Source organism: Narcine bancroftii, chromosome 7, assembly GCF_036971445.1.
Source record: "Narcine bancroftii isolate sNarBan1 chromosome 7, sNarBan1.hap1, whole genome shotgun sequence".
In the NCBI taxonomy this organism is placed as follows: domain Eukaryota; kingdom Metazoa; phylum Chordata; class Chondrichthyes; order Torpediniformes; family Narcinidae; genus Narcine; species Narcine bancroftii.
Window position 1 is genome coordinate 168364474 of NC_091475.1, and position 12211 is coordinate 168376684.

General features: G+C 39.7%; 1 protein-coding gene and 1 long non-coding RNA gene across 5 annotated transcripts in view; one reads left to right on the top strand and one right to left on the bottom strand.

The window, feature by feature from the left end:
* The window catches only part of LOC138739352 (uncharacterized), a 188564-nt gene extending 179415 nt beyond the window's left edge, over positions 1-9149 (top strand). For all 4 annotated transcript variants that reach the window (XR_011342194.1, XR_011342197.1, XR_011342196.1 and 1 more), the window contains 2 exons: positions 6805-6914; positions 8299-9149. This is a non-coding gene — a long non-coding RNA (uncharacterized lncRNA). The remainder of the gene's footprint in view (positions 1-6804; positions 6915-8298) is intronic.
* The window catches only part of pdgfd (platelet derived growth factor d), a 365062-nt gene that overhangs the window by 267437 nt on the left and 85414 nt on the right, over positions 1-12211 (bottom strand). The window lies entirely within an intron of this gene.

Consider the following 12211-nt stretch of genomic DNA (forward strand, 5'->3'; position numbering starts at 1 on the left):
CTTACATTACATTATTACTTGTTCTTATTGTAACACTACTCCTACATTACATTATTACTTGTTCTTATTTCACTACTTACTGAATGTGTTGACTTGCCTGGGTGGCATGCAACATTTGGTTTTTCATGCATTTCGACACCTGACAAGAAACTCAATAAATCAGTAAAAATATTGTTTTGTAGAGTTTAAACATTTTAAAATGTACATATTTTTTAAAACAATCAACATTGAAATTAACTTCATTAACTCATAAAATCAACTCCACATCAATTCATCGTCAGAGTAGGGGTTGTGAAGCTCACACCAGCTCTAGCCTCAGTGGATAAGAGTTCCCAGCCTGAAGGCTGAGGTGTCTGCAGGAGTTCATGTCTCCCCAGTGGGCCAGTGCAGTGTGGGACCAATCAGCAGCACAGGTAGAAGGGGGAAAAGGATGCTATCACTGACCTCAGGCCAGACCAGCACTGGAAAACAAGACTGCGGCAGGGAAACTCCGTTAAAATCCCAGATTTATTGCAGGCATGCCAATATAAGCAGAATTCTTCTTTTAAATTGGAACTGAAATAAAATAGAAAATACTGGGAATGCTCAGCAGATGCTGACGAAGAAACAGAACAAACTTTCTTGTCTCAGACTCTCAGTCCAGACACTTAGATCTCAGACCTGAAACATTAGCTCATTTTCTCTTTCCACGGATGCTGCCTGACTTGCTGGGTGCTTCCAGCATTTCCTACGTATAATTTGAGAATGAAAGGACAAGTCCATTTTTTAATAAGGAGTTCACCAAAGATGATTATATGCCCCCAACCCCCACCTCCCTTTGAGGTTCCCTTATTCCAAATCATTATGCTGACTATTAATAAGTCCTTGCATTATTTTGGTGCCTTAAAAAGCCTTGGGCACAATCATTTGAAGAACAGTTTGCTCAGCAAAGTGGGTATTTTGTAGGTATAGTACCAGTCTGTGGTTCTCAATACTAACTCTATAATATATAATGGCTTACATGGCTTTGAAACTGGTAAATTCTCATCTTTCCTCTCCTCTCCCATTCATGTCCAATTATCACATTTTATCGGTTGGCCTGTGCTCCTCCCCTGCTCCTTCTTCTCCCCCAGCCTTTTATTCAGGTGTCTGCCTACTTCATTCTCATACCTTAAAGAAGGGTTCAAACCCGAAGCATTGGTTGCATACCTTTACCTCCTATGGATGTTGTGAGACCTGCTGAATTCCTCCAACATTCTTGTATTTTTATTGTATTGAAACTGGTCATTCACTGCACTGCCTAACACAATAAAAATGGCCCGCAGCTTTCCTCCCAAGGCACATGTGAAATTGCTGAATTTATAGATGAAGTAGATACCAGGTATTTTCACTCAGGTATCCCAATTCATGCACCACTTCCATTTGATTGCCAAGTGAACTACCATTTCTGCAATATTCCCTTTGTTACCTCCTCTACCTCATAGCAATTAAGTTAAAATTTCAATATTTTTTGTTTTGATTCAGATTTCCAGAAATTTATTTAAGTTCAGTAAAATGGCACTCTAAAATTAAAGCCTTCATAAATGTATGTTGTCTGTAGGTTGGGAGCACAGCTTGTGAGCTGGAAGGCCCTGTTACTACGTGGCATGTCTAGATTTAAAATTAGACATTTACATTTTTTTTTAAAGACTCAGCCTAACAGTCTATCTCTGTCAGATTCCTTGTCATTAATTCTCACAAATACGTTTTTTTAAATTTTCCACACTCTGCCTCATTCTCACCACCTGCTGCATGAAATAATTAAATATAAACTATTTACACACCTGACCTCCTGACCCAGATTCTCTGGTTTGTGGCAATGACGAGCATATTATTGCTGTACCGATCTTGATTATTTGTATAACATGTCCCTTGAGCTTTCCACTCCAGAGTAAACTGTACAAGTTCTTCAATTCCTCTGCGCAGTTTTAATCCCTGAAACTGGGCATTAGTTTAGCTGCTTTTTCAGTGATGCCTTGAGTATTTGCAATGTGGGCATTCAGCTTTGTCTATGGTTCATCAACTGTGGCCATAAGTGAGCTATCTGTAGATGCATTAACACCTCACGGGATAAATGTTGCATCCCTCTGTATATCTATGCTGACAGCAGGAAAGCTTTTCCCCTGCAGAAATATATTGTACTGCTGAAGACCATCCGTCAATGCTCTCCAGATCCTCCTCTGAGGTTGTGCCCTTTAGCAGGAGTCTCATTATAGTGTATCTGTCTGCGTTAAATGGCAATCATGAATCCAGTTTGTCAATCTATCCTGCATCACCATGTATTTGATGAGTAGTGGAGCTACACATTCAGTGGTACTTCACGGGAATATTGTAAGTAACAATAGATCTCTAGCTACTTGAGCAGATATTGAGATAAAGAATATTGCACTGAATTCATGTTTTAGAAGAGGAAAGCAAGGCAGAGGAGTGACACAGTTTTAGGGAAGAAATCACAGAATTTAGAGCTGAAGATCAGTGCTGGAGAGACACAAGCAGGGTGAGATGCAGATATGGAGTTTGGGAGGGGAAGATCTGTTGGTAGAGCAAGCACAGGTTGACAGGACGGTGGGATAAGGATGGCATAACTTAGAATGAGTTTGAGTTTGTAGACAGTGCAAGACGGGAGTTTGGCCAGGAGAGCAACTGGCAACAGGCACAAAAACTATTCTAAAGCGTTTCTCACATTTCCCAAAAGGGACTGCGAATGGCATCAAAGCAATTGTATAATGAACATTTTAGTTTCTGGTTCCCTGTCAAAAGTAAAATGCGTTTGAGGCTTGGTTGTTAGCTACATAGTTCGCACTCAAAATGTTTTGTCTCATCCTCCTCTCATCACACTATCCTTAGGTACCTCATCTAAAGACTATAAAGTGCTTCAGACATTTTCAATGCACACGATATGCAATGTGCAGACGACTAACCAAAAGAACCTTGAATATTTTTTTTTAACCATCAGCATTTCATTTACTTAGTCCTGTTGTCAGCCTTTTGTGGATCTGACAGATTCTGTTTGTTTTTTTGAGTTGGTGTACAAGACTTTTCCGTGAATGGAAGTTCTCAGTTGATCATCCAAGCAGACAAAATTTCCCTGTGCATGAATCATGTTTTAAATGTAAAATCATAATTTTGGAAGCTAATTTCTAGTTGTCTGTATGCAGACGAAAGCCAGAGCTGCCTCTGGCCTGTCCCTCCTGAATCCTACCTTGCAGCTTGCAGCTGGCACTTCAGGGGATGTAATTCTGCCAAGGACAGGAATTTCCACAGTAGTTTTGCAGTGTTGGAATTTTGTTTTCCCTCCCCTCGGCAGAAATTCAATCCCTAGATCAGCAGCTACTTGTAGAGTTTGGGAGCAGTAGTAATTTTCCAGAAAATGTCTTTGTTAGGAATCTTACTGTAGGTAAGTGAATTCTATAAACATATTGAGGTGCAGATCAAGAGATTTAAAAAAACTGCAAGCTTGATAGACAATGAAAATCTCTTTAATTCTACATCCCATTCTGACCTATTGGTCTGTGAACTCCTGAGCTATCAATAATGAGGCCCAACACAAGCTTGAGAAACAGCACCTCATCTTCCATTTGAGCACACTGTAGCCTTCTGGAATTTATAACTACAGATAACTTCTCTGTATCAGTCATCGGTGATATTAATGCAGACTTTCTGTCTTTCTTTTTCTGCTCTGGGAGTGGAGGATATGCCTAGCCTGTGCTTTGTAACTCCTCCATTCTCACTCCTTAACTGGTCCCATTCAGTCATTGACCATATAACCTTGTTTGCAACTTTTCCAATGGGCTCCCTGGTTTTACCCTATCAGTTTCCTCTCCCACCCCAAACTCCTTGCAGCCTAACAACTTATTTTTGCCTCCTTCCCAGTTCTGATGAGGAGTATTTGACCCAAAAGAATGCTGTTGTTTTTCTTCCCACATATGCAGTCTGATATGCTGAGTATTTATACCAATTCCTCTTTTTATTTAAGTTTGATTGACTGTGATTGAGATTTACTCAATCAATTTCCAGTAGTTATTATCTGGGTTAAAGGCAAGCTTCTAATCAGGACAGCAGATAATCCAGAGAGCTCGGAAGCAGCATAAAGGCAAAGGATTTAAAGGATTGTGAGAATGGGAATTCCACAGTCCGTTAGACTGCAATGTAAAGTGGAAATATTTTAAAAATGTACGAATGGTTGGAGACCTGTAACTAATGGTGTACAACAGGGGCCAGTGCTTGGTTCACTGTTGTTTGTCACCTGTTTTACTGATGTAGATGACAATATTGTTTCTACTCATGAACAGTACATTTGCTGATGACACCAATATTGGTGGTGCACTGGACAGTGTGGAAGGACCTAAGTTTACAACAGGATCTAACTTGGTAGGAAAGGTAGGCCAAGGAAATGGTAAAGGTTCCATTATTGTCATGTAATACTACATTTAGAACATAACATACACAAAATTCTTTAACTTTGTCTACCATAAGATAGAGAGTCACCACTTTGACAGCACCCGTCATGAAATGAGGCCCCAGCAAGGAATCAACTCGTGACCCCTGGTTTACAAGAGCAGTTCCTTAACCACTGACCTATTGGAGCCTCTCAGCCCAAAAAATGAATTTAACTCTATGAAGTAAATAAATCTAGAGAAGTAAATGATAGTCTTCTGGAGACTATAGAAGAGAAAGACCTAGGAGTACAGGTGTTTAGTTGTCCAAAAGTATCAACTCAGGTGGGCAGGGTGGTGAAGGTGTTTGGCACGTTTGGCTTCATTGGCAGGGTATTGAGTACAAAAGTTGAGACATTGTGATACAGTTGTCCAAGTCATTGGTGAGATCACACTTGGAGATTTGTGTGAAGTTCTGGTCACCCAGATATGAGAAAGTGGTTATTAATTTTGAAAGGGTGCAGAAGACATTTATCAGGATGTTATTGGGATTTGAGGACTTGAGTTATGGAGAATGGTGGGAGAGGCTAGGTCTTTATTCCCTGGAATGCATGAGGCTGAATGGTGACCTTATAGAGGTATACATAATCAAGAATGGCTTTGAAAAAATGAATAGTTATAGTCTTTTCCCAGGGTAGATGGTTCTAGAATTAGAGGCCATAGATTTAAGGTAAGAGGGGAAAGATTTAATTATGGGTCTGAAGACCAATGCTTTCTTTCAGAAGGTGGTCCTTATCTAGGATGAGCTGTGGAGGAAGTTACAGAAGAGGACATAATGTTCATGGGACATTTATACAGATATATGGATAGGAAAGGTATAGGCCAAATGGGGGCAAATGAGACTAATCTAGAGTGCCAACTTGGCTGGTATGGACAAATTTGGTTGAAAAGCCTGCTCTGTGCTGTGTGGCATGATGACTGTAGACATGCAGAGAGAATTATTTCTGAAAGTGGCTGAACTAAAGATTCATTTGATTAACTGCTATGCTAAGTTGTCAGAATTAGAATATAACAATACAATCATGTTTATATTCAATACAGGCTTTCTAATTAAATTGCAAGGCATGAAATTTGTAGAACTATTGTTGAAACAACTGCTGTCAAATTTAGGATTTAAGGTGTTTCCCTGGTCACTGATAGAATTAATTTTATAAGACAGCAATAATTGGTTGGTTAAAATATGGGTTTTCATACATAGTGCCCTTCTGCCACAGATGGGAGCAGAATTCGGCTATTCAGTCTGCACCACCATTATTCTTTTTAATTTAGACATACAACACGTTAATAGGCCCTTCCAGTCCATGAACCGGTGCCACCCAGATATCCCAATTAACCTCCGACCCTGGTACTTTTTAAAAATTAAAAAAAAATATTGACACTATGAACCATATTATCCAAAATACACACAAACATTTCCCTCTTGAATATACACAGTGTAATTTTCTCCCCTTTTCCCCCCTCCCCTCCCTTTCTCCTTCCAACACCCCTCCAAATCCATTAAACGTTCAACATATACAATACAATAAACCCATTAAACAATGTCATCACAAAATGAAAATAAACAAGAGAATTGTGTCATCTACTTTTACACACTGGGTCAGTTCATTTTGTCTTCTTCTCATTCTATCATTTTAGGGGGTGGAGGTCCACGGTAGGTCCTCTCTGTTATGTTCCATGTACGGTTCCCAAATTGTTCGAATACTGTGACTTTATTTTTTTTATTATATGTTATTTTTTCCAATGGAATACATTTATTCATTTCTATGTACCATTGCTGTAGCCTCAGGCTCTCTTCTGATTTCCAGGTTGACATTATACATTTTTTTGCTACCGCTAAGGCTAAAATAATAAATCTTTTTTGTGCTTCATCCAGTTTGAGGTCTAATTATTTACTTTTTATATTACTTAGAAGAAAGATCTCTGGATTTTTTTGGTATGTTGCTTTTTGTGATTTTATTTAATACCTGATTTAGATCTTCCCAAAACCTTTCCGCTTTCTCACATGCCCAAATTGCATGTATTGTTGTTCCCATTTCCTTCTTACAGCGAAAACATCTATCTGATACTGTTGGGTCCCATTTATTTAACTTTTGGGGCGTGGTGTATAGCCTGTGTAACCAATTATATTGTGTCATGCATAACTTCATGTTTATTGTATTTCTCATAGTTCCGGAGCATAGCTTTTCCCATTTTTCATTTTTTATCTTTATGTTTAGATCTTGTTCCCACTTTTGTTTGGGTTTACAGCTTATTTCATTGTTCTCTTTCTCTTGCAGCTTGATGTACATGTTTGTTATAAATCTTTGAATATGTGATTACAGACACAATGATTGGTACTTCTTTTTTGAAGGCTAGGAGGAAACCACAGCACTCGGAGGAAACCCAAGCAGACACGAGGAAAACATACAAACTCCTTTCAGACAAAGTTGGATTGAAACTCAGATCGCCGGTGCTGCAACGGTGTGCTTACCGTGATACTGATTTATTTTTCCTCTCAGACTCATTCTCGTGCCTTCTCCTCATAACCTTTGATGCCTTTATTAAAGATCCTATCACTCTTTGCTTTAAATATACCCTCCACAGCTGTCTGTGGCAACAAATTTCACAGAATCACCACCCTCTGGCTGAAGAAACTTCTCATCTCTGTTCTAAAGTGACACCATTTTCTCCCCCCCAGACACTATAGCCTCTGTTCTTTGACTCACCCACTACTAGAAACATCTTCTCTACATCCACTCAATATTTGGAATGTTTTGATGAGATCCCCCACTATTTCCCCCACTAACCTTCTAAACTCCAGCGAGTAAAGTCTCATGGCTATCTAATGCTCCTCATGTGTTTACCCTCTCATCCCTGGGGTCATTCTCATAAACCTTCTCTCGACCCTCTCCAACTTCCTTAGATATGGGGTCCAAAACTGCATGCAATACTCCAAATGTGGCCTTTTAATCAGAATTACGTTTGATTTTATATTCTCGTCCTCTTGAAATGATTGTTAAAATTGCATTTGCCTTCCTTACTGCAACCTCAACCTGCAAGTTAGCCTTTCAGAAATTCTGCATGCAGATGACCAAGTCCATTTGGATCTCCACTTACTGAATTCTCTCCCCATTTAGAAAATAGTCTATGCTTTTATTCCTTCTACTGAAGTGCAAGACCATATAGTTCTCAACAATGTAATCTTTTTGCCACTTCTTTCCCCATTCTCCCAACTTGGCAACATCCCTCTGCAGACACCCTGCTTCCTCAACACTATCTTCCCCTTCTCCCATCTTTGTATCATCTCCAATGATGATACAAGAGTTAATGCTGTTTGGTGTGGATTAATTACAACACTAATATGCATCACACTATTTCTAGAGCATCATGTTGAATCATTAGAGCGAACCTCACTGTAAGGAGATTTAAAGTTTGAAATAACAAGGTCTGATAGTCAGATACTGAAAATCTGAAATAAAAGGAGAAAATGCAGGAAATATTCAGCAGGTCATATTGGATGTAAAATCTGACCTACTAAGTGCTTCTAGCATTTTCTGTTTTTATTTCTGATGGTTAGGTATTTGTTTAGTCATAAACCAACCATGCATGTTCCAGTAAGTCACTGAATTATTAATAGAATAGAATCAGAAAGTGGCATTTTAAGTAATATGGTTTCACTTCAATTGTGTAACTGTAATTGTATTAAAATACCACATGCCTGTGACATTGCCTCAGTGGGCAGAATGACCTCATCCTTTGAGTCATTGTTCCAGGTATTATTCTGTAAAGATGACCGGATATCCAAGAATTAACTATTTGTTCAGTTGAAGACAATGTTTCTTTTACTCAATTTCCTCATTGGCAGATTGGCAACATTGCATCTCCCGCGCTGACTGTCCACACAAGCGCACCTCAAGGCTGCGTACTAAATCCTCTGCTCTCCTCCCTGTACACTTGTGACTGTCTGGCCAAGTTCAACTCCAACACAATATAAATTTGCTGACAACACCACCATTGTTGGCTGAATTACTGGAAATGATGAGTCAAAATACAGGATGAAGATCGAGAACTGAACAATGATCTTGTTCTCAACAACAATAAAACCAAGGATCTTATTGTGGACTTTAGGAATGGGAGGCCGAATGACCATGCACCTCTCCACATTGATGGGATGGTGGGTAGTCGGTCAGATCCTTCAAGCTTTTGGGAATCAACATATTGGAGGACAGTTCCTAAAGCCAGCACAATGAGGCAACAGTGAAGAGGACACACTAAAGTCTCAACTCTCTAAGAGGTCTGATGAGATTTTTCATATTGTTGAGTACTCTCTCAAACTTCTTCTGGTGTACTGTGGAAAGTATACTGACTTTGTATCTCACCTTGGTTTGGTAATTCGAGTGCCCAAGAATGCAGAGGTCTGCAGAAAGTAGCGAACTAGCTATGTCCATTGCAAGCACCAACCTCCCTTCTATTGAAGACGTCTGTGTAAGGCGCTCCCTCTAGAAGGAAGACAACATCATAAAGGACCCCCATCACCCTGGTCAAAACCTTTTCTCACCGATACCTTCAGACAGAAGTCTGAAACCAGCGCCTCCAGGTTCAAGAACACTTTATCCAAGAGCTACCAGGCTTTTGAACCTCTTATTATCCTCACTATAAACTACTCCAGGACCACAAAATACCTTTCTACACAATTAAAATGCAATTTTTTTTTCACTAACTGTAATTGTGAATATTAATTGATCTATCTTTATTTTTTTTTTGTCTGTGCCAGGATAATTTAATATATACTACTATAGATGGTGTATCTACATATCTGATTGGCTGTAGCAAGTACAAATTTCAGTGCCTACGTACATTGTACTTGTATGTATGACAATTAACATCATTTAAATTAACTATCAAGATCATTTCCAAATCTGGGAGCTTTTGATCGATTCCATGGTGGTCATTAAGCTGCAGTCCTCATCAACACATTGGAATCCCTATTTCAAGACTATTCAACCTGACCATTAACCTATGTTTCTCAAGTAGATACATTCTGGAAAGCACTGAACACCTTGTGTCTCTCCTTTGAGAGCACATGGAGATCAAATAGTGGAAAGAGCATGCAATGCAAACAAACCATTCACCCACCCCATATATCCCACCTGTCCCTTCGTTCTAATAAAGGGTAATTGATCACAAACGTTAACTGAAACAGCTCCTCTTTTGACAAACATGGCCTGACACTTTGCCAGCAGGTTCTGTTTTTATTAGCACCACTCTACATTGTTTGGAAACAATTTATAATTATAAATCATCTATAATGAATTGTAATTTGTGATGCACTTGCTTTAGGTCAATAATTTCCTGAATCTTTGCAACTACATTTTGTGTTTGAGATACCTCACCTGTCTGGTGTCTGTGTAGTGTGCACCATCTTGCTAATACAGTCAGGTCCTTAATCTACAAGCTTATCATCTGAAGAAAGATATCACCTTTGCCATCACTTATTTCCCCACTACAGTCCTTTTCCACAGAATTAGAGTCCAATTCCCATTATTGCATCCATAGTTTCTCTTGGGAACAACTGTGCCCATGGAAACTATCAAAGAATGTTTTCAAATTTTCTCATTCATTATTTACAGTAGCATCAGAGGAGGAATTAAATCTGATGACCACCTCTCTTCAGAAAACTGAGGGATATATTTTATCACCACAGTGTGAAATGAAAATTGGATGAGCTCTATAATCAGATAAGTTTTACTGCCATTCTACTGTATGGATCAATAATTTGAATTTATATCTTGTCATTCTCTTATACTTTACTGCATGCTTGTGACTTTTATCTAAGTGGCCCCACCCTCAACTGACTAATTCATAAAGTTCTTCCAGCTAAAGCCTTTCAAAATCTTAATATATATTTGCAGTGTGCTCTATAACTAAGTCCAATCCTATTGTCATCGCCGTACTTTTCAGCAGGAGTTGGTGGTCACAAGTGTGGGATTAAGAGCAGGAAGCCTGCCTCCTTTCCACATTTGGTCCTGGACTCTAGCCTCTTTTAAACAACAGCACCTGGGTAGCCCTCCTGGGACCCGGCTGCTATTATTTGGGCAAAGGAGCTGGAAGCACCTTTTAAATTCCAGGGGATCTACCCATTAAATCAGCAACCCGTTGATTTAAGGGGGAATCCTGCCCCTGCAATGACTCGTCCCGTACTCACCGGAAGTACTGCTGATGTTCAGACGCTGGCTGCCTGGTGACGCACGCAAGTGCTGAGGTCACCGGAAGTGGGTCAGCCATTTTTGTTTTCAAATCGCCTGTGGACGTGACCTAGGTAAGTTTAACTGGGTTCCCTGACTACCTCTGAGGTAGGTAAGGGACCCGGTTGGATTCCGATGGGGTTAACCAGGATAGACCCTTTCTAACTGGCGCGTAACTGAGGCACTAACCAGGCAAAGTGCCTGGTTAACCCCATTTTACACATAAGTTTGAAAGGTCCTAATGAGAGTAACTGTAGTTTCTCTTTCACTCTAACTCTCCTAATATTACATTGCCCTGTATAAACGAATGAAGAAAGCCGAGACCAGCATCTTTACACTTCAGGTCATAGGTATAATGATAGTGATCATGTTTGCATTGCCACTAGCAAGGTCTTAAGCATCATAGTTCCTGTTTGATTATACTTCGATGCCAGCAGGGGGCTGACACAGACGAGGAGACTGCTGTAGGATGTCTGTAATGGATGTTTGCAAAACCTCATAGCATGCCTCATGGTGCTCTTTACAACAACTTTAAAGTAAAGAACCTTTTTCTTCATCCAGGTGTAATCTAACAACTCACACATATAAATACAAGATGAAACAATAGGCTGTCTGCAGATCAGCCTGAATATTGTTAAAAGAATTGGCGGCACTGCCAGAGATGCTGCAATGGTGTGGACCCACAGCAAGTAGGAAGAGAAGACACCGGAATTCTACTGCCCAGTCCATCTACCTATGGCTTTGCACATGTTTTAAATGGCCGGTTAAAGGTGCCGACAGTGATTTATATTAAAATCCTGGGATTGCAGGGGTTTGGGCCCAAGATGATGGTGCCTCGAGGGGGTTGCAGACACTAGGGAGACCTGTCAAGGGCACCAGAAAAGGTGGAGACCACATCATCCCCAACACCCCTTTTTGAAAAGGAGAAACAAAGGAGATGACCCACAAGACGGGAATCATGGCCATGGGCTACTGGTGACTGCAGTCAAAGGACTCACACCAGGCTGTGGACTTTTGGAAACTGACTCCACACTGGCTGAAGGGGTAACAGGTATTGGAACCGGGATGCGAGAGGGCACCAAAGGCATCCTGATCGTGTCAGAGGTTTGGATATGGAGCTTGCCCATGTATTTTTATATTTAAAATAATATTTATTATTAATTTTGTTCTGCCTTAACTAAAGCTCATGAGCCAAGAGATATGCAATGTCTGATCTCTCATCATTTTGCTTTCCAATATTATCATCAGTACAGATGGGTTAAGGTGTGACTTTTATTATTTTAAAAAGTTGCTCTTTAATCACATTTTCATAACTTCAACTAATTACTGTTCATTTTGTTCAACACAAACATTCAGAAGGCTGAGGTGATATAAAACTTCCAGAAAATTGGGGTTAAAGCATTTTCCTTTTAATGGTTGTTTTTTTAATGCACATATAAACATTACTGAATCTTACTGACAGATTCCAGTATCATTTAGTAAAGGTTCAGTTATCATTCTTAAAGAGTACAAAAACATGCCATTAATAGAAGC